Source organism: Mytilus trossulus, unplaced genomic scaffold (genome assembly GCF_036588685.1).
Source record: "Mytilus trossulus isolate FHL-02 unplaced genomic scaffold, PNRI_Mtr1.1.1.hap1 h1tg000024l__unscaffolded, whole genome shotgun sequence".
Classification (NCBI taxonomy): domain Eukaryota; kingdom Metazoa; phylum Mollusca; class Bivalvia; order Mytilida; family Mytilidae; genus Mytilus; species Mytilus trossulus.
The window spans coordinates 1,687,967-1,708,346 of record NW_026963290.1 but is presented as its reverse complement, the minus strand read 5'-3'; the positions used below and the strand labels follow the sequence as shown (position 1 = coordinate 1,708,346).

The 20,380-nt window shown below is 30.7% G+C and overlaps 1 long non-coding RNA gene across 1 annotated transcript; it reads right to left on the bottom strand.

Moving 5' to 3' along the window:
* Window positions 1-17,229: 17,229 nt before the first annotated feature.
* On the bottom strand, window positions 17,230-19,900 carry LOC134698954 (uncharacterized). Its single transcript, XR_010103509.1, has 4 exons — window positions 19,829-19,900; window positions 19,283-19,364; window positions 18,482-18,620; window positions 17,230-17,813 (listed from the first exon to the last, which is right to left on the bottom strand). It is a non-coding gene; the product is annotated as an uncharacterized LOC134698954 (long non-coding RNA).
* Between the last annotated feature and the right edge of the window lie 480 nt (window positions 19,901-20,380).

Below are 20,380 nucleotides of genomic sequence, written 5' to 3'. Positions count from 1 at the left end.
GATAGAGAGTTGTCTAATTGGCACTCATCGACATCTTTTTATATGTTTTCACCTGTAACTTACCTAAAAAAAAAATCGGCGCATATGAAAGAAAAAATCGGCGCAAATGCGAAACGCCGGTTTTATATCCATGCTATCTTATATAAGACTCTTGGTACTATAAAATGATAACGCCATTGCTCAAAATGGAAAAAAAGCAGATACACAATAGTACACATGACACAACATAGAACACTAAAGAATAAGCAAAACGAACCCCACCAAAAATTAGGTTTGATTGCAGGTGCTCCGGAAGGGTAAGCAGATCCTGCTCCACATGTGGAACCTGTCGTGTTGCTCATGTTATAAAAAATCCGGTAAATAGTATAATTGGGTAGGTCACATTCATGAAAGGTAAGGGGATTGTAGTTATTCGATGTCATCTGTTAAACGGTTATTCCCTCAGGCAAAGTTGGCTTTTGACGAATTTGGCTATTAATTTTAGGTATTTTTGACATATAGCTCTTCAACGATTTTCGGTACTTATACATCTTCGGATTTCAAATGTTTGGCTTTGAGCGTTCCTGATGAAGGTAAATCCAGAAAAGCGCTTCGGACGCAATAAATTATAAAACGTGTTGTTTTCCATTTTTTATTCCATAACGGTCAACCAACTTGTGATGGCGAGTGGCACTCTTGGTTTAATAGCTTCCTTGTGAGTAGCAACACTCTATCAAGAAAATCATGACAGGGAATACAAGCACGGGAAAACATGTTTCGAAACTAATATCAACTCTTTCTGATTATTATGTTATTTTGATAATTTAGGGTTGAAGTCCTCAAGATACTACTAATCTTGACTGACACTATTTATATGTCCAATGAGCTTATGGAAAGACATCAGCTATTTTTCTTAAATGAGACTTTTTAAAGAATTATCCTTTTTATGGGGTTTGCATCGTCTGGTCTTTAGTTTTCTATGCAGTATTTTGTGGCCTGACTTTCGGTGTTTTTTTATTGCGTTGACAGTTTCTTTTTTTTATGAATCTTTGATATGTTTTAGTTTTTTAGTGTCTAAAACCTGAAATGTTTTGAAAGTAATCATTTTATTAACATGGGTTTTTATACGCTGAAAAAATGATCTCATTTTAATTATTTAATTTTTAGGTTAACTGTAATGATCGTTCACATTAACTTTTATTCCAAATAATCTATACGTTGAGGAAAATGTTTTTGTCTTTTTTGGTGCTTAAAAGTCATCCACGTGTATCCATACACACCTTACTTAAGAGGGACCTTTATTTACCCACACTTGAAATTGGTTCAAATATTTCTTTATTCAATTCTAGGCCAAAAAGTCAATTTTCTAACAAAAGAATATTTGAATATTTGTAATTAATTATTCCTATTTTATACTGTGGAAATGTGTTTAATTTCATATTAAGTCATTAGTATATAGTTTAATTTGAATAAGATAATCAGATATATGTACTTGGTACTGAGTTCTCATGCACAGATTTCTTCATTTAAGTGTCTTCCTGAGAAAAATATTGAAACATGTACTTCTGATATATGATTTTTTTGTTGGTCAATACGATTAAAGATATTTACATAACATAAAAAAAGAGACCGTTAACATATGATTCCGTCGAAATATTTTAATTGTTTTTACATACAGTCACATTTAACTTATTCTATATTGTATTGAATATGTGAATCTATATAAAATTTGGATTCTCAATGCTCTTTAACTCCTTATAATGAGTCTTTGATGACCGAAACGCGCTTTTTGTGTAAAATTGAAATCCTGAAAGGAGTAGGTCCAGTAAGACCACCTTTTTGGCCCAAAAATATAGCAGTTTTACAAAGTTGTTAAAATGTAAACTTTAAGTTATTCATTGGACAGTAGAATGCTTCTGCTACATAAATATGAGCTGTTTTTGACACAACAATGCACATATATCGGGTTATTACATCATTAAGTCATGCTAGATTACCGAAATATTCACAATTCTATCATTTTAGTTAAATTTTAGACGGTTTTCGTGTAAAACGAAAGTGGCCGCATTCGTGTTCATCCTTAATATTGAAATGTTAGTTGTAGTTTATGATTATACATAATAGTTATCAAAAGTACCAGGATTATAATTTTATACGCCAGACGCGCGTTTCGTCTACATAAGACTCATCAGTGACGCTCAGATCAAAATAGTTAAAAAGCCAAATAAATACAAAGTTGAAGAGCATTGAGGACCCAAAATTCCGAAACGTTGTGCCAAATACGGCTAAAGTAATCTACTCCTGTGGTAAGAAAATCCTTATTTTTTCGAAAAATTCAAAGTTTTGTAAACAGAAAATTTATAAAAATGACCATATAATTGATATTCATGTCAACACCGAAGTGCTGACTACTGGGCTGGTGATACCCTCGGGGACTACATATATAAAGGTTGAGGATGAACACGGATGCGGCCACATTCATTTTTGACAAAACCATCGGAAAAGTGATATTTTTCGGCATATTTGGTAGATTTTTCATATTTGAGGCTGAATCGGATCGTTTTTAATGACTAAATCAGCGAAAATGTTTCACATAGACTAATTGATTCAAACGAAGTAGACACTTAAGTGTTTAAAACGTGGTCAAAATCTTTCGTCAGATGAACCTGAAATTAGAGGCCAATATCGGTCCTTACCTGACCTACTCCTTTATGATGAGCTAATATACGTCCAGCAAAATTGATAATATACTCAAAAGAATATGAAACTTGTATCCAGTATATATACAAAGTGTCACGAACAAACCTACACACACACTGAACCGTAATTTAAAAGAGGGGCAAAAGATACCAAAAGCACAGTCAAACTCACAGATCGGGAACAAACTGACAACGTTGCTCTTGAAAAAGAGAAACTATTCAATAGAGTTAAATCATCATTGAGACAAAGACTTTTACCTTCGTTGGTCTCATCATTGTTTTCAATGCTTCTGTCGTTTTACTGCATTTCTGATTTAGATGGGGAACATTTATAAAAAATGTAAGGAAAAAAAACCAATGCTTTGCAATAAAATATAAACTACTTTTCAACATGATAAGGAACATGTAAGGCACTTGGACGACCAAACTAAACTGAATTAAAACTCTAATACGTATTAACTGTCAAACAATATCTATTAAAATGATTTTTGTAATTTTTAGTGACTACGGAATGGCAAAAACTTTTTTTTAAAAAAGCTAAAGATCAACACAACATAAAAAACTATAAACTGAACAAGACTCATCCCACCACAAAATTGGGGTGATATCAAATGATCCGGAAGGATAAGCAATTCCTTCTCCATATAAGTTGGCCTTTGAAAATTAAAAATTAAGTATTTGAGTTCTCAAATCAAGTTATCACTATTTTAAATTTGGTTGAGGATTTGCTGAAATCTAAGTGTAATAATGGCGTTTTCAACTTTTTAGCTGAATATTTCAAACTTAGTTGCATTGTATTTCTTTGTATTGTTGAAAATGAAATGTGATTTCTTAACTAATCTTATGTAGGAAACTATTTCCTTTTTTTTAATTTGGTTTGTTAAAACAATGTACAACATGGATGTTTTATATGTTTTGCTTAACATATAACAAAGTCGACTTCTCAAACCCTAAGAGAAACTTGCAATATTTAAAAATAACATTAATTTCAGAGTTTATAGATATAAAGCATTCTTAAACTTCAGAAAAAGGTTGCTCACCATATATTTTGTATTATTAGTACTTTCTATATACATACTCACGATAACCTGACGTAAACTTTAACTTGCGTAAGGGTACCCCGAGTGATCATTTAAAAAAAAACCAGTTTATTGCAAAACGGTTGGTGTTTTATTAGTAAAATTACAGTATTACATTTACAAATGGATAAATAATTAACATTTCTAAACCTATTTGAATATTAAGACGTAAAAAATTAATTAACCATGATTTGCTAACGGGTCATACATTAGATTTCAGAAAAACAAAATGTGAAATGTTTTTAGTAATTTAATTATCATACCCAATTCATATTTTCCCTAAACGGAAAAAAAATGGAATGTGTATTTTAAATAGACTATAAAATTAATGACAAGGTGATCTTTCAAAAGTAAATCGCATTTTTTTTAGTTTTTTATGTGCTTTTGCTTTCAATTGTTGTGACTAAATGCAACTGGTGGTTATATATGTAACGCGGTTCCTGGTTACCAAATCACGACGCTGGCATCTGATATGAAATATTTTATAGAAAAATGAAACAAATACTGCAGCAAACAGTAACAGTACTGTGTTGAACAGGATTCAACACGTCTGAACATAATTAATGAAAATAAAAAGTATGAGAAAAAATCTACTAAGTATCAAATAAAAAAGGAAATTACAAAAATACCGAACTCTGAGGAACGTCAAAAACAGAGTCCCTAATCAAATGGCATAATCAAAATCTCGAAAATCAAACGAATGGATAGCAACTGTCCTATTCCTACTTGTAACTGGCATTTTCTAAAGTAGATCATTGTGGATTAAACCTTGTTTTACAGCTAGTAAAAAGTGAAAACACAAAAATACTGAACTCCGAGGAAAATTCAAAAAGGAAAATCAAAAATCAAAAGGCAAAATCAAAAGTCCAAACACATCAAACGAATGGATAACAACTGTCATATTCCTGACTTTGTACAGGCATTTTCTAATGTCGAAAATGGTGGAGTGAAGAATGGTAAACCTCTCACTTAAGTGTATCATATCTTTGAAATTATATTTATGATAAGATTTCAGTGAAGGGACATTTTTTTCAAATTCTAAGTCTTAACTTATTCCCCTTAAATAAAAGAATTATTAGTAATTAAATACATTTTCACTACTTTTCATTTGTATATTGATTTAAAAATTATTTAAATGTTTGGGTTATGGACAATTTCCATTTCGTGTGTGTGAATAATAACATTATAAAGATATTATCTTTAGCATTACTTTTAATAAATTGCATTTGAAGTATCATTCACAAAAGTAAAGACAAATATTAAATACAGTATGAATATAGAACTTCATTTATTTGCATCGTTTTGCAAAAAATTATAAAACAAAAAGTAATCGGTGCCTACATGAAACTTAATAGCGGATTAGAATATACGAATATACATCGCTATACAAATGTACAAAATATAGTTTATAGTGATGTCTTTAACGGACATTTGATTCTTACAAGTCATGATAGTCTTTTGAAGAAATGTTTTAACGGTTTGAGTTCTCAAAACACTCATAATGAATAACTTCAACGAACGTTTAATCCAATGTCTTTCTTTCTTTTTGAGAACGCTATTTGGTGTGTGTTGTATTCTTTGAAATCTTCTTTTTAACTCACATTACTTATACTCAAAATACTTCCATATTGTAATGTTTTATAACGTTTGAACAATTAGAAAAAGATCTAAAATCTTTTGAATTGATACCGGTAACTTAATTTACCGAAAATATAGATTTAATAGTATGGTCAAGTTTTGATCTGAGCGTCATTGGTGAGTCTTGTGTAGATTAAATGCACGTCTTGTGTTTTAAATGATAAGCCTGGTACCTTTCATAACTATCAGAATGTCGAAACGTCTTATTGTAATGTTTATTTGTGTATTTATTGTCCTGAATGTTCTTGAATTTATTTGTACTGTAGTCCTATCTTTAAATGTTGTTATTTTAATGTTATATTTATCATTGTCAATAAAGCGCGAGGTTTGGTTAGCCGCAAAACCAGGTTCAACCCACTATTTGTTGTTTAATTGTCCTGTACCAAGTCAGAAAAATGGCATTTGTTATAGTTCGTTTCTGTGTGTGTTGCATTTTAGCACTTCTGTTGTGTCGTTGCTCTCCTCTAATGTTTTATGTGTTTCGTTCAGTTTTATTTTGTAATCCGGTTTTGTTTTCTCTTTATAGATTTATGAATTTTGAACAGCGATATACTGCTGATGCATTTATTAAAAGGGACACTAGTTACGAGATATAAAAAAATCTATCGTAAGATTTTTATTTTTTTTTTGTTAAATCATTAGTAAAAATTTGACTAAGTGAAAGGACAAGTGAAAGGACAATTTGCTTTTAGCCGCCAATATGGTTCAATTTTGTGAAATTAAGCTAAGAAACATTGAATCCGTATTCATGTGAACTTCAATTTCACCCCTTAGCTAGAGATGGATAACGCATGATTGTGTGTGTTCTGTTATTTAAAGGAACATAATGCCAACATTTAAAGTGAAACAAATGTCAATCATTTACTTGACTGATTCGATTCACAAAAAAGGCATTCTTATACAGGTAAAAACGATAATTAACATATATTTTTAATTTATAATATGAAATTAAACAGACTTTAAAAAATGAAATTGCACGACTTCTCTTTCTATTTATATAGATATATATATATTTATTTATGGTGATATCGTTTATATGATCATCAGAGGTTTTCGGATGTCAACTCGAAAGTTAATTAGATGGTGACTGAAATACACTAGAAACAAAATTAAGTATTATCAATTCCATGTCCTGTAAATTGTTCATTTTAGACTTTTTTGATTTTGGATAAATGTTAAACAGTATTATAAATGAAATAGGATAATTGGAGTCTAATCGGTGAACATCATTTGGGAATTTAGTGCCCCTTTAAAAGGGTGTCGTATAATTATATTATACTTGTTATCCCTCGACTAATACATTTTAGCAGTAAATCGGTGGAGCTACAATATAACCAAACTTCTATCTGCCTAGAGCTTGTTGTGGAAAGAAACACTTGTTAGATAGTGCATAACAACCATTCTTTTATATTACTTTTTTTACAAATCTAAGTTTTGAACGGACTTTTGAAAATTCTAGAATTAGGTTTGACGTCACAAATATTCATACCAGTTTTGTGTTACCTTTGTTTATTATGCAAATTACACCCCTCAAGATTCATTTTTGTAAATTCATGAATTACTGATAATTAACAAATTCGTGACCCCCCCCCCCCCCCCCCCACCCCATCCCCCTGGAAGTCTTCTAAAGAACAATGTAAGTTTGAATCATCGAAATAATTTATAAATGTAATTTCCTTTCAACATATTTTCTTAAACAAAGAGTGAATTTGCTGCATTTAATTTGTAAATATACGTTTTACTTGTACTTCATACCCGCACTTGAGTGAGTAATTCTCTAGAAAGATGATAAAACAAAACGTTTACAATAAAAACTTTAATCTCATATTCTAAATGATAAAAACAAAATCGTCAAACAAAGAATTCATTCATTTTGTCACAAATAAAATCATTTAAAATTAAATTCATGACCTTACGAGTCGTTAACTTTGCACACAGTTTTAAGTATTAAGGAGGTTAAAATCCTTCACAGGTGTGCGTGTACTTCAATTTGCATATATAATGACGTTACATTATTTTATATCCGGGTATATGGACTGATTTTAATAGAAACTTCAAAGATGAAATACAAGACCAAAAAACGATATTATTTTTAAGTGAAAAAAGAGACGTTTATCCAAGTGTCATATTTGCGTCTTCAAAAGATAAAACATGTGTTTAGTACATTGTCGTTTAAAAGCAACAAATATAATTAAATGGAGTTATATTTGAAGTTAGTTATATTTGAAGTTTAAACACTTGCAATATTAAGGTTTAACTTAAGTTGTGAATTGTTTTTTGAAACGTGTTTACTCAGAAGATGGTTTTTTTTCTTTCTTTTTTATGAAATACAGAAATAAGGAACAATATGTAGTGCATAAAAAACTGTTCTTGTAAATAGTTATCAAAGGTACCAGTATTATAATTTAGAACGCCAGACGCGCGTTTCGTCTAAATAAGACTCATCAGTGACGCTCATATCAAAATATTTATAAAGTCAAACAAGTACAAAGTTGAAGAGCACTGACAAATATTAGTGACTCCTTTTGTATATGTTATTTTATTGGATTAAACTATACTCAGTACACATAGAGGACTTCACAGTTTTTCAATCAGCAATTTTGTTAAAATTGCAAAATAGATATTTGTCCAGCGTTCTTTTTAAATCAAATTTCCCACGTCTTATTTTTATTCTAAATGTGCTTACTTTACCAAAGAAATAAATTTTTCTTTAATGTATAAAAAGATCTCATATAAAATTTTGTAAATGTAAGATTTAATATATTTTTAAGTCTTCGTCAATTTTTACATTATGCAGTAAAAAAAAAATCGTTTTTTTTTTCATCATTTAAATCAACTTTGAAGTTTTATTTGTATAATCCATGGCTCACTGAATGGAAACATGAGGGTTTTTTAATTACTCCAATTACAATGAGACAAATGTAATATATGTATATATTTTAACTATTAATAACAAATAAAAAAAATAATGTTTAAAAAAAGGAAAAAAAATAATCTATAAAGTATCATGCATAATTAAGTCTAAAATAATAGTAAAATGAGTTGCATTCTTAACAACCTATGCTTTCAATTGATAACAAATAAAACATGACATCATTATAACGTTCCGAAAGTAATAAACTGTTATTTTGTTTTGGTTAAATCGCTTATAAAAAGTGTTATGATTAACTTTCTTTCTTTAAAGTTGAAAGATGGCCAACTATTCACTTAATGATTATCCTGTTTCACCAAAAACTTAACAGTAAAATTACAACCAAAGCCTTACAATGCTATTTAAACCAATAACTTCTTTCCAGCAAACTTCTATGATACTATTTCAACCTAAATCTTACATGGTCTTTTTAACCAAACTACTTTTGTGATGTCTCTGAAATACTAAGGTTGTTCTACTTCAGGAATAGTTTTTCTTAGATATAAGAAGATGTGGTGTGAGTGCCAATGAGACAACTCTCCATTCAAATAACAATTTAAAAAGTAAACCATTATAGGTTAAAGTACATCTTAACTGTTTTTGGCAAAACTTGTAGGAATTTCTGGTGCTCAATGCTCTTTAACTTTTAACTTTATTTGGCATTTTCAACTTTTTTATTCGAGCGTCTCTAATGAGTCTTTTTTAGTTCTGTTTCTTGTGTTCAAGCTGTCCAACCCTTTTTAATCAAATCTGTACTGCTCTGTAACAATCAAACATTTACAGTTTTATTGAAATCGAGTCAATCCTGTACAGCCCTTTTTCAGGTTATAATAAAGATATTATGAAATCATGAAACAGCTGGCGTCATCACTTTATGCATATTGTTGATATTGTTTGCAACATGCCATATATGTATACACTTTTGGAATACATCTTTACAGTTCAATTTCTAATAAATCTATTTAAGTCTATTTTATTTAAATCTGTACAGCTCTACTTCTATCAAATCTGTTAAATCCATTGCAATCAAATCTGAACAGTCCAATTTCAGTTAAATCTGTAAAACTCTATTTCAATCAAATCTGTACATCTCTATTCTCATCACATCTGTACATTTCTATTTCAATAACACATGTACAGCCCTACTTTAATCTGATCTAAACAGTTATATTTCAATCAAATCTGTACAGCTCTTATACTATTTCAATAAAATCTGTACAGCTCTTAGACTATTTCAATAAAATCTGTACAGGTCTTAGACTAGTTCAATAAAATCTGTACAGCTCTTAGACTATTTCAATCAAATCTTTACAACTTGTTTCTATCAAATCTGCACAGTCATATTTTAAACAGATCTTTACAGCTATGTTTCAATCAAATATGTACAGCTCTGTTTTAATTAAATTTTACAGTCCTATTTCAATTCAATCTCTACCGTTCTATTCAAATCAAATCTTTATATATTTGTTTTAATTTCAAGCAAATCTCTATAGCTTTGTTTTAATTGGATCATTAAACCTCCATATTACAATCTTATCTGTAAACATTTATAAAAAAAAAAAAAAGAAAGACAAAATATCATTAATACAGAATGACAATTGCACAACACATTCTTCAACTCCAACTGATCCTATAAGCAGTAAATTAACAGACAATGTACATGTTCCATTTTGCGTTGCCTCCAGGACTGGTAATATAAATAGCAAGTGTGTTGACCCTGTGGAAATTAACCAAAAGTTTCTTATACAATGTACGTACTGACAGATAAAATTGAGAATGGAAATGGGGAATGTATCAAAGAGACAACAACCCGAAAAGTCATTTGAATGGGAGATCGTCAGGGTCATTTCCTCAACAGGAAACATTTACTGAATAAAGGTAGTTGGGTGTTTAAAATTTCGAAAATACATTGCAATTTAATTTACGAATTCACAGTTAGTTTTAGTCTTATAGTAAACGATGTAATTGGTTTAATTTCATGAAATATTTGAGTTTCGTAAATACTTTCGAAATATCAAATCAAATTAAAATAAACTATGATTCATAGCATTCAATAAGCAGTAAATTTAGAGGAAATGTACATGTTCCATGTTGCGTTGCTTCCTGGACTGGTAATATCAACAGTATAGCTTTAATGAACACGTAATAATTTACAAAAGGTTAATAGTTATTGCTTTCCTTGGTAACGCACGTTGTTCACAGCTTAAACTCTAATGACCTGTTATACATTTGATACTAATTGCTTAAAATGTTAATGGAAACTTGTGGAGTGTTAATTCAATTTTTGACAATTTGCCGAATTGTTCCGGATGTCACTTTCAGTGTAATGTGGTTTCGACTGTTGTATGTGTATTCAATAACTCAGTTAATTCTGATATAAAAAGAAATGAAAAGTCCCAGGTTATGGGAGGTGTGGCGTCTTCATTCATGGTTAACACGGCCATATCATGTATGTGCCTGTTTCACGCCATGCATCTGTAGTGCAGAGGTTGTCGTCGGTTCATCTCTGTCATGTTCGTTTCTTTTAGATTGTTTTTTTATAAGCTTCTTATATATCATGTCGTTTGTTTTCTCGATTGAATTGTTTCTATTTTTATTTTTATTTTATTCAATTTCACATTTGAATATTGCCGTGGATATTTGTCTCATTGGAAATCTCATTGTATCTCCTTGTTTTATATCCATATTAAGTTAACAGATATATGTTTGTTCACTATAAGTGTGTATGCTGTTTGTATGTTTGTTTTTCTGGGTAAGAAAAACTTACCGATTATGTCTGTTAGTTTTGTTCACACATCGTTGTCAATATGATGGAATTTTATACGACTGTCATACAAGTGAGATATTTAGCTATCTATAAAACCAGGTGTAATCTATCATTTTCTACATAAGAAAATGCCTGTACCATGTCAGGAATATCTCATGTCTATTTCAACCAAATATGTAAAACTCTATATTAATTTGTTCTTTACAAGTTTGTCTTTCAATCAAATATGTACAGCTTTATTCAATCAAATAACTTCTTATGACATCTTATGATTTTTATAATACACATTAGTTACAAGTTATAAAACCACCACCCTTTAGTATTAGATTAACAGGGATCTATGCAAAAATTAATGTCAAAACTAGAATCAAAGCAAAATGACAACCAATATGTGCACAAGTGTCCTTTACTTTAACGGTCGTACCCTTATACTTAAAGCTAGTTGACAGTTTTATTCGACAGAAGATCTTAACATTGTTCAATAAGATCATAACCGTTTCCACACAATCTCAACCTGGCATACTTAATAACATATTCACCTTCATGAAATTATATTTGTAAAGAAAAAGGAGGAAAAAAAACTGTTATTATATAAAAAAAAATCTATATTGATTGAGAAGAATAACAATATACTTATATGTATACGTAAGCCTTATTAATTAACTCGCTGTCATTTTGTCAAAACTGACTGTGCTGGCCGCATTTACCAGCGGGAGAAAAAGTATTCCGATGTCAAAAAGTTATGATGATGTCATTTTTGGGATTCGAGCGTCACTGATGAGTCTTTTGTAGACGAAACGCGCGTCTGCCGTATATACTAAATTTAGTCCTGGTATCTATGATGATTTTATTTTCAACCATATTGGTCCGACTTATAAACGCGTCAATTCTCATCTATATAGAGTTATGTCATGACATTCTCATATTTAACCAAAAAGAATCACAGAATGACATTTAATTGATGAAAAGTCGATCTGTCATATCTATATTTTTGGCATGTCATGACTGGCCAAAACAATGTAAAAAGAGTCCCAGTATTTGTTATCTCGTTTTTAACAATTCGGTTGTGATTTGATGGTTTACCAGAAGTGTAAACAAGGGAATCATCCTAAAAACAGGTGAATAAAAAAGTTACAAAATTTCATTTAAATAGAATGACGATTACACAAAATATTCTTCACCACCAACTGAGGAAATTAATAGTTTTCGCTGTTAAAACTTATTAAACATGGCAGGCTTATAAATTGAAATTTGGTATTATCAACTGCACTTGTATCAATCTAGTGGTAAATAACTAAAATTAAAAATTAAAAAAAGTTCTAGGTTAGGGTGTGTTGGCACCTTCAGACACGTTTAATCCCGCTTCTTTCTGCATGTGTATGGGGCTGCCGTGCAGCGGTTGTCGTTGTTTCACGTTTGTCAGTTTTGTTTCTCGTAGATTGTTAATATCTATTATGTCGTTAGTTTTCTCAATTGAAGTGTTTCATATGCCGGGGCTTTTTATAGCCGACTTTACGGTAAAGGTTTTTCTAATATCCCATTTGAATATTGATGGATAAAAGTCTCACTGGTAATCATATCAGATCTCCTTGTTTTATATTCATATTAAGTTAACGTTTGAAAGTCCTTCTGGCATCGTTCTCCCCTCTCTATTTATGCATTTTTGTTTATACTCAATTTATTAAAATTGTATGCTGTTTGTATGTGTGTTTTGTTATAAGAATAATATGTTGTATGTGTGTGTATATAAAGTGTGTTTGGCAGAGCCAATTGGCTGATACAAATTTCTGCATATCAGCTGTTATTAAAGTCTTAAGAATTTAAAACTCTTTATTCTAGATACCAGTCAGTGTTCTGGTATTGTTTTAAAGTTCAAAACGTTTTTGTGCCATTTACTGATACGAATTTCATTACCCTACTTACATGAGTATGTCTACAGACCTCGAAATGTTTGACCGTATAAATTAGCAATTTGGACTTTTGATATGATTTTTTTTTTTTTGGGGGGGGCATCTTTAAAGATTGTGCCTTATTTCTCCTTTTTAACTTTAATCTAGTGTCACTAGCGATACTTGTGTCCGTCGTATGAATACAATGTTAAGCCTGGTATCTATGATGAGTTAATGTTTAAAGTTAATTTTATCTGTATAATTCTCAATGAAAGTTTAAAAGGCAATCACACATGATTTTATCATATTAAACAGATATCACGGGTGTCATTCGGTTTATCGAGAGAAATGGGCGTGAAAGAATATCTAACGGCGGTCAAGTATTGAGAGACGATCGTGAAAGTTCTGGTAACGGATCGTGAAAGACATTTAATCGAGAAGACATATGAAAGATCAGTAAATATTCTTATTTAATTAATTACACAGACACATTTACGACAGAATAAAACTGTCTGTCAAAATGGTTCAACATTATGATCAGTATGTCAGAATATCCAGTTTCAAAAGTACACAGTTTTTACAAAACGACAAAAGGCAGATTGCTTCTCGACATTTCAATGACATAAAAAATGTAAACAAACACGATTTTTTCACAAATTCTACTAAATAAACTACGTTTATCAAAATAAGGGCATTGTATTTGAATTAATTAAACGGTTCTCATAGTTATTTTGTATAAATATAATCTGAAACTTGGTAAATAAAGAACGATTTTTTGGATCGTGAAAGATCACGTACCGCATTTTTGAAGATCGTGAAAAGGATCGTGAAAGATCTGATGCTACGAAGACGTTCATGTTGCTGACAGTGCGTGTTTCAGAATGAAGCGCGAAATATAAATCAAACGTTTAATATTTTTTTATGGCTAGCATTATTCCATACAATAGTTTATTTTCTTATCTAAAGACCATCAGAATTGGCTCAATTTTATATTTTGAAATGATATAGTTAATGTAATGTTGATTTGGTGCCACGCAACTTCCGATGTCAATGTTGGACTTAATGCAGTCGCCAAAAAAGTAAATTTTATATTATCCACCAATGTATGTTAGTGTATACTCTAAGTTGTTACACCCGGCACTTGAAACTTTTGTTTAGATCTCAAAGAGGAGCTAAAATGAACTGCTGCACATAAAAACAATCCATATCATCGCTTTCTCGGGATATAAGCGGGGTAACAGGAAATTTTAATTTGTATAAGTACAAATAGTTAGCAAAGGTACCAGGATTATAATTCAGTACGCCAGACGTACGTTTCATCTACACAAGACTCATCAGTGACGCTCATATCAAAATATTTATTAAGACAAACAAGTAAAAAGTTGAAGAGCATGGAGGATCCAAAATTCCTAAAAGTTGTACCAAATACGACTTTGGTAATCCTTTAGTTTTTCGAAAAATTCAAAGTTTTGTAATCAAGAAATTTGTATCACATTATTGATATTCATGTCATCACCGAAGTGTTGAATACGGGGCTGGTGATGCCCTCGGGGACGAAACGTCCACCAGCAATGGCATCGACCTAGTTGCGTAAATAGTTATTAAAGGTACTAGAATTATAATTTAGTACGCAAGACGCGCAAATACATTAAAATTATTATTTGGGCATTCGTGAACATGTTGTTTGTAAAATAGTTGGATGATTGTAGGATGAAGTTTGTTTTATCGTCATGTGAAGTACTCACTTATCATGTGTTATAGGATACCCATATTTTGTATATTGAATCCTTTTAACTAAATGTCCGTCAAACAGGATTCGCCTGACTCGGAATTTGCCTCATTTCATGGATGAAGATTCATTTTAGTGGTCAAGTCCGTATCGAGGATTCGTTAAGCTTTAGGATAACTGTCTGTTGTTATGATTGTAAGGTGTATATTTTCGACTTGTGCAAGGTTTCAACTTACATTGAACCCATTATCATGCATCATTCGGCAATGTTTGTTTTATGTTGTTTGGCCTATTGAATATATACATGTATGCAATAGCGACAAGGTGTTTCGTGTATGGTGTACATGTCTGTCTGCATGTTTCTTATATGACCATGATGATTCAATTGTGTTTGATTTATTAAATGATAGAAAGATGTCTATGTCTGGCTGTCGGTCAGGGTTCATATACTTTTGAACTTATGTTTCGAATTAATTGGCCAAGCATAACTTTTACATTTGTCAGTTTCTAAGGCACTGCAAGGATCGGAACACATTTATTTGGTGTACGGGATATTTGTAGAGATCTGTATGGCATGGATCATCTAACCATGGCCTTTTTTTTTTATGAACCATTGATAATCTCAAGCGCATTTGACACTTCTAGTAAAATCCTTGATATTTTAGACGTTCAACACATATACTATCATAAGTAAAGAAAACAAGACATTACAGCATTTGCGCTTTGGTATTCTATAATATGTAAGTATATAGTTAAATAAATCCTTATCTGCGTTGTCTATAAAGAACCTAAAAAGTTCTGTTGCACACAATGTTGGTTATCGTTCAATCCAAAACTACACATGAAATGTGCTGTTTTTGCTATGATTTTTTGTTTGATGGATAACATTTTGGTTTAAGGTATCCGGCCCATAATAGGCCAATATACAACAAGCAAAATAATTTACATTTTTATCAAGGATTGTAAGTAGGGGGGTCTAAGAGTTCTTACTATGAAAAAAAAATCCGCAAAATATTTCCGGTTAACAGCAGAGCTGGGTTACAGTGCCCCCCCTTTTTTGTCCTAAAATGCCAAATAAGGGGTTTAAAGAGTATGTCATTTAAAAAAATCTATATAGTATAATTTACTAATCTATCTTTTAAAAGGAACCTTACATATAACCTTGTAAAATTGAACATAAAAAATAATTATTTTTTTTGCTATTCTATTTTTAGAACTGTGTTATTGTTACTAATAATAGAAAAAGGAGAAAAGTCGAAAAATTGTCAATTGTATATCTTCACTAGTTCAAAAGTTAATATTTTAGCAGAGCATTAAAAAATGACATTTAAATTAATTTTACATATTGTTCCATCCTAAAAAAAAAATTTGGAAACTTTTACCGTACCATTTTCGAGAAATTTTGATTTAGAATGTCAAGGTCACAGTTCGTAAATGGAGACTTGGTATCCCTGTTCTGATGTTTTTTGGTATAATTTGTGAAAATCTTTAGCAAAACTAACCATACTTCATATATAATCTTATAATAAGAATAAACTATGATATTTATGACATATAAAGTTCTAAAGGTCAAAGGTCAAGGTCATTTCTTGGAGCTAAAATGAACAAAAATCTTCTTTTTTGCTAAATTTTCAAAAGTGTATCTACCTATTGGTCCCATAATCTTCACAACCTTTATTAATAAAGACCATTTGATGATATTCAAAAGATCATGGTTTGGTTTCAACATTAAGGGGTCAACAGGTCAAAAGGTCAAGTAATTTTAGGAGCTAAAATTAGACAATGACCTCTTTTCTTGCTCAATTTTCTATAGTAAACTTACCTTTATGTACTATAATCTTTCATTTCATTTGTAAATTATGATAACTTTATGATATGCATTAGATAAAAGATTAACTTCAACCTTGAGGTGAAAAGGTCAAAGGTCAAGGTAATTTTAGGACATGAAATATGAAAATTCTCTCCTTTTTGATCATATTTCAAAAGTATATAATAAAAAGAAGATGTGGTATGATTACCAATGAGGCAACTCTCTACAAGAGACCAATATGACACAGAAATTAACAGTTATAGGTTACTGTACCGCCTTCAACAATGAGCAAAACCTACACCGCATAGTCAGCTATAAAAGGCCCAAGATGACAATGTAAAACAATTCAAATGAGAAAACTCACGTCCTTATTTAAATATTTTTTTTTCTTTCAAAAAACAAATATTTTACACACAAACAAACCACAACCACTGAATAACAGGCTCCTGACTTGGGACAGACAAATACATACATAATGTAGAGGGTTTAAAAATGATGGACAATATTTATAGTTTTGCTACATGTTTTCGATTTTGTCCAATGTGCAACACCAGACATCACATGACAGAATTAGGGCTCAGACTGAGGATGCATTGTCTTATATTTCACACCAGCATTTTAAAAAAATACTAGAGCTTATTAAAAAAAACCAATCATTCCTGTCCAACATTGATCTTGGTTAATAGAAATAATCTTCTTCAATGATATAAATAAACTCTATACATGTTACATTTCAATATTTATTTGTACATTATCATGAAAGTATAACATGGTCATGATGGTTCAAAAGATACAAATAAGTATTATCATATCTATATATACAATGTATAATCAATATTAAATCTTTTGAATACATGTATTAACATTAATTAATAAACCATGACAATGAGATCAGGATCAATCATAAGTATATAAAATTAAGCAGACCTATTGCTATTTGAATCTGATACATGGACTTGACCATGGGTACATAACTTTTTTTTACAGATCCATGAAATGTGGTCAATGTCAAGGGAAAACAGTTTTACAGACATGAGGAACTCTCAATTCATGCTCATTGCAACAATAAATATAATATTATTCACAAGGGAGATAATTAACATTAAAAACATTAATAAAAAAATGCTGAGTTCAAAATATTTGTAATGCAGCAACACTTTTCTCTTTAGTCTAAGGTTGGTCAAATCCCACACAATTCCTGTTATGTCTTCAATCCCTCATGGCATTGGAGCTTTTAGTACCACAATATATCAATACTGGCTGCCAATTTCATATTCTATCTCTTTGTTATGAGAGATAACCTCTTGCTGAACTGGAAGTAAAAAAGAAAATTCATCACAAATTAATTAAAACTTTCAAATTTAGCATTTTGAAGAAGAAAATTATCACTATAGTATATGGTTGAAAGCAATCTACTACTAAATTTTTTTATGTGTTACAACACTGAGGGATGTTCCAGAAATAAATGAAGGGGGAGAGGAGGTCAGAATACACTTTTTATTTCACCACCACCATGCATATTCTTTCATTTGCCATTTCAGAGCCTTTTATAGCTGAATATGCGGTATGGGCTTTGCTCATTGTTGAACCTTTGGCAATCATATGACATCTTCTTTTGTATATAAATAGGGGTATTAAAAACAAGATTGTAAAGTTTTTTTTTTAATAGAAGTCATTGACTTTCAAATATATACACTACAGCTCAGGTGGATTTTGCTTTGTCCACCTGTCCCCAGTGGGAGTGGGCAAACTTTCTAGCTTGTCAACTCTGCCCACCCATAGGAGTGGGCATGCAATATCTTTTGTCTAATCAAAAGACTTGAAAGTACAATCAATTGAAAAAAGCAGAAAAGTGTAAGATATTAATATTATAACAAAAAAGAGATTATAGCTGGAGTGGGCCGGTGAAAAAAGCAAAATCCACCCAGGCTGTAGTGTAGCACTGTTCAAACATAATTGATTAAATATTAGCTAACATACTCAATTAGTTGTTTCAAAGTCCATTACAATGAAGGATGTAGATGTATTCATAGGTCCCTCAACATTTGAAAATGTCTGCTTTGGTGTGGTATTTGGTATCTGGTGAATATATCTGCATCTTGATCTCACAGGCTAATTTCTACAAGAAGCAGATTATAGTTTAACAAATATGTAAACAGCAGAGTAATCTGAGTTCACTTAGTAATAGGCATTTTTAGTTTGATAATGGGTAAATTTTTAATAAAGTTCAATCTAGTTTATCCCTGCCACATTCTGTATGTGCCTGTCCCAAGTCAGGAACTAGTAATTCAGTTGTTGTATTTACTTTAGTCCTCTCCTTTGAATTGTTTAAATTTATAGCTGATTATGTAGTATGGGTTTGTCTTTTTGTGTAAGGTTGTATGGAGACTTAAAGTGGCTCCTTTATATGTCATGTCAAGTACATGAATTGGGGAGAGTTTTCATATTGGCAATCATACCCCATCTTCTTATTTTCAAAATGGCTTTGTACCAATGCAAGCATTAGGAATATTTTATATAACTTTATAGATTTAATTTTCAACTCTATCCATTATAAGATAAATCATGGACAAATAGAGAAACAAATAGACTAAAATTCTGATAGTTCTAAGTAGTTATCAGATTTTAAACAGGTTAGATAACTCTCTAATACATGTAAACATGGAACATGAACATAATGTGTTCATGTTTCATATCTAATTTTTTTAAAGACAAGGCATAATATACATGATATAACAATTAACATGAACATGTATCTTAGAAAACTGCTCTATTTATTACCTTTGCCCATCTGTGTTTGTCTGTGTATTAGGTAAGTGTAGCATAAGTTCTCCACAGTCATTAACAAGGTTAACTAGCATCTCTGAAATTTATAAAGTTCCTTGTCACCATTGATACATTGATCATGATCATGTACATGTATATAGATATACAAATGTAAATAAATTAAAGTTAAGTTCAGACATGTTTCAAATAATTTTAGGTACAACCATTTATTTCATTCATTTTTCAATGACACTACAACAATTGACAACAAAATTGCTATCAATCTGAACACAAAAAAAAACCTGTGTATTAGTTAATGAAAATACACATGATTAGTCTTTATACATGTATCATGTTTTGATTAATTACATACCCATAATGTACATTTAAATTAACAGTGACAGATGGCAGAAATACATATACATGATATATACAACTGTACAAATTACAAGGTGCATGCATATGTATCTTCATGATCATATAAATGAAAGAAGAGTAATACATGTATGCTACATTTCTTGGGATGATAATCAAAAATATCTCAGATAATCTGCAACTTACCTAATCAATTGTGTTTTGTAGGTTTGGGGGATTAATGTCACATCTTTAACAAGGAAGGTTTCTCTAAAAAATAAAATATAAATTATTGCAAACTATCCATATTAGTAACTAACTAGTGTCGGTGTGCCTGAAGTGCACTAGACTGATTCACAGAGCTGAATCTTTCACACTTATTTAGACACGTTATTAGTTGGTTTTTTTTTTAACTTTTGAGGTAAAGTGTTGAATAGAAAAAAAAGGTAATAGCTTTAATGTTCATCCTTATCATGCTTATCAAACTAGTTACAGGCTTCAACCACTTGCAGATTTATCAAATGGTAATAGAAAAACTGATTTCTGATTACTAGTATTAAGTCTGGTCACGCATTTTCTTTCACGATCGAAAAAAATACGTTGCCTCATCTTTCACGATCAAGTTTGATGGAAATTCAACAAATTCGAGGTTTTCATAAACAAATTAACGCTTTTAATGGAAGCACATACTTTAATTTTACTGTACTATCAGAGACACCAAAAATTAAATTTCAAATATATCATGATATTCTGAAATAT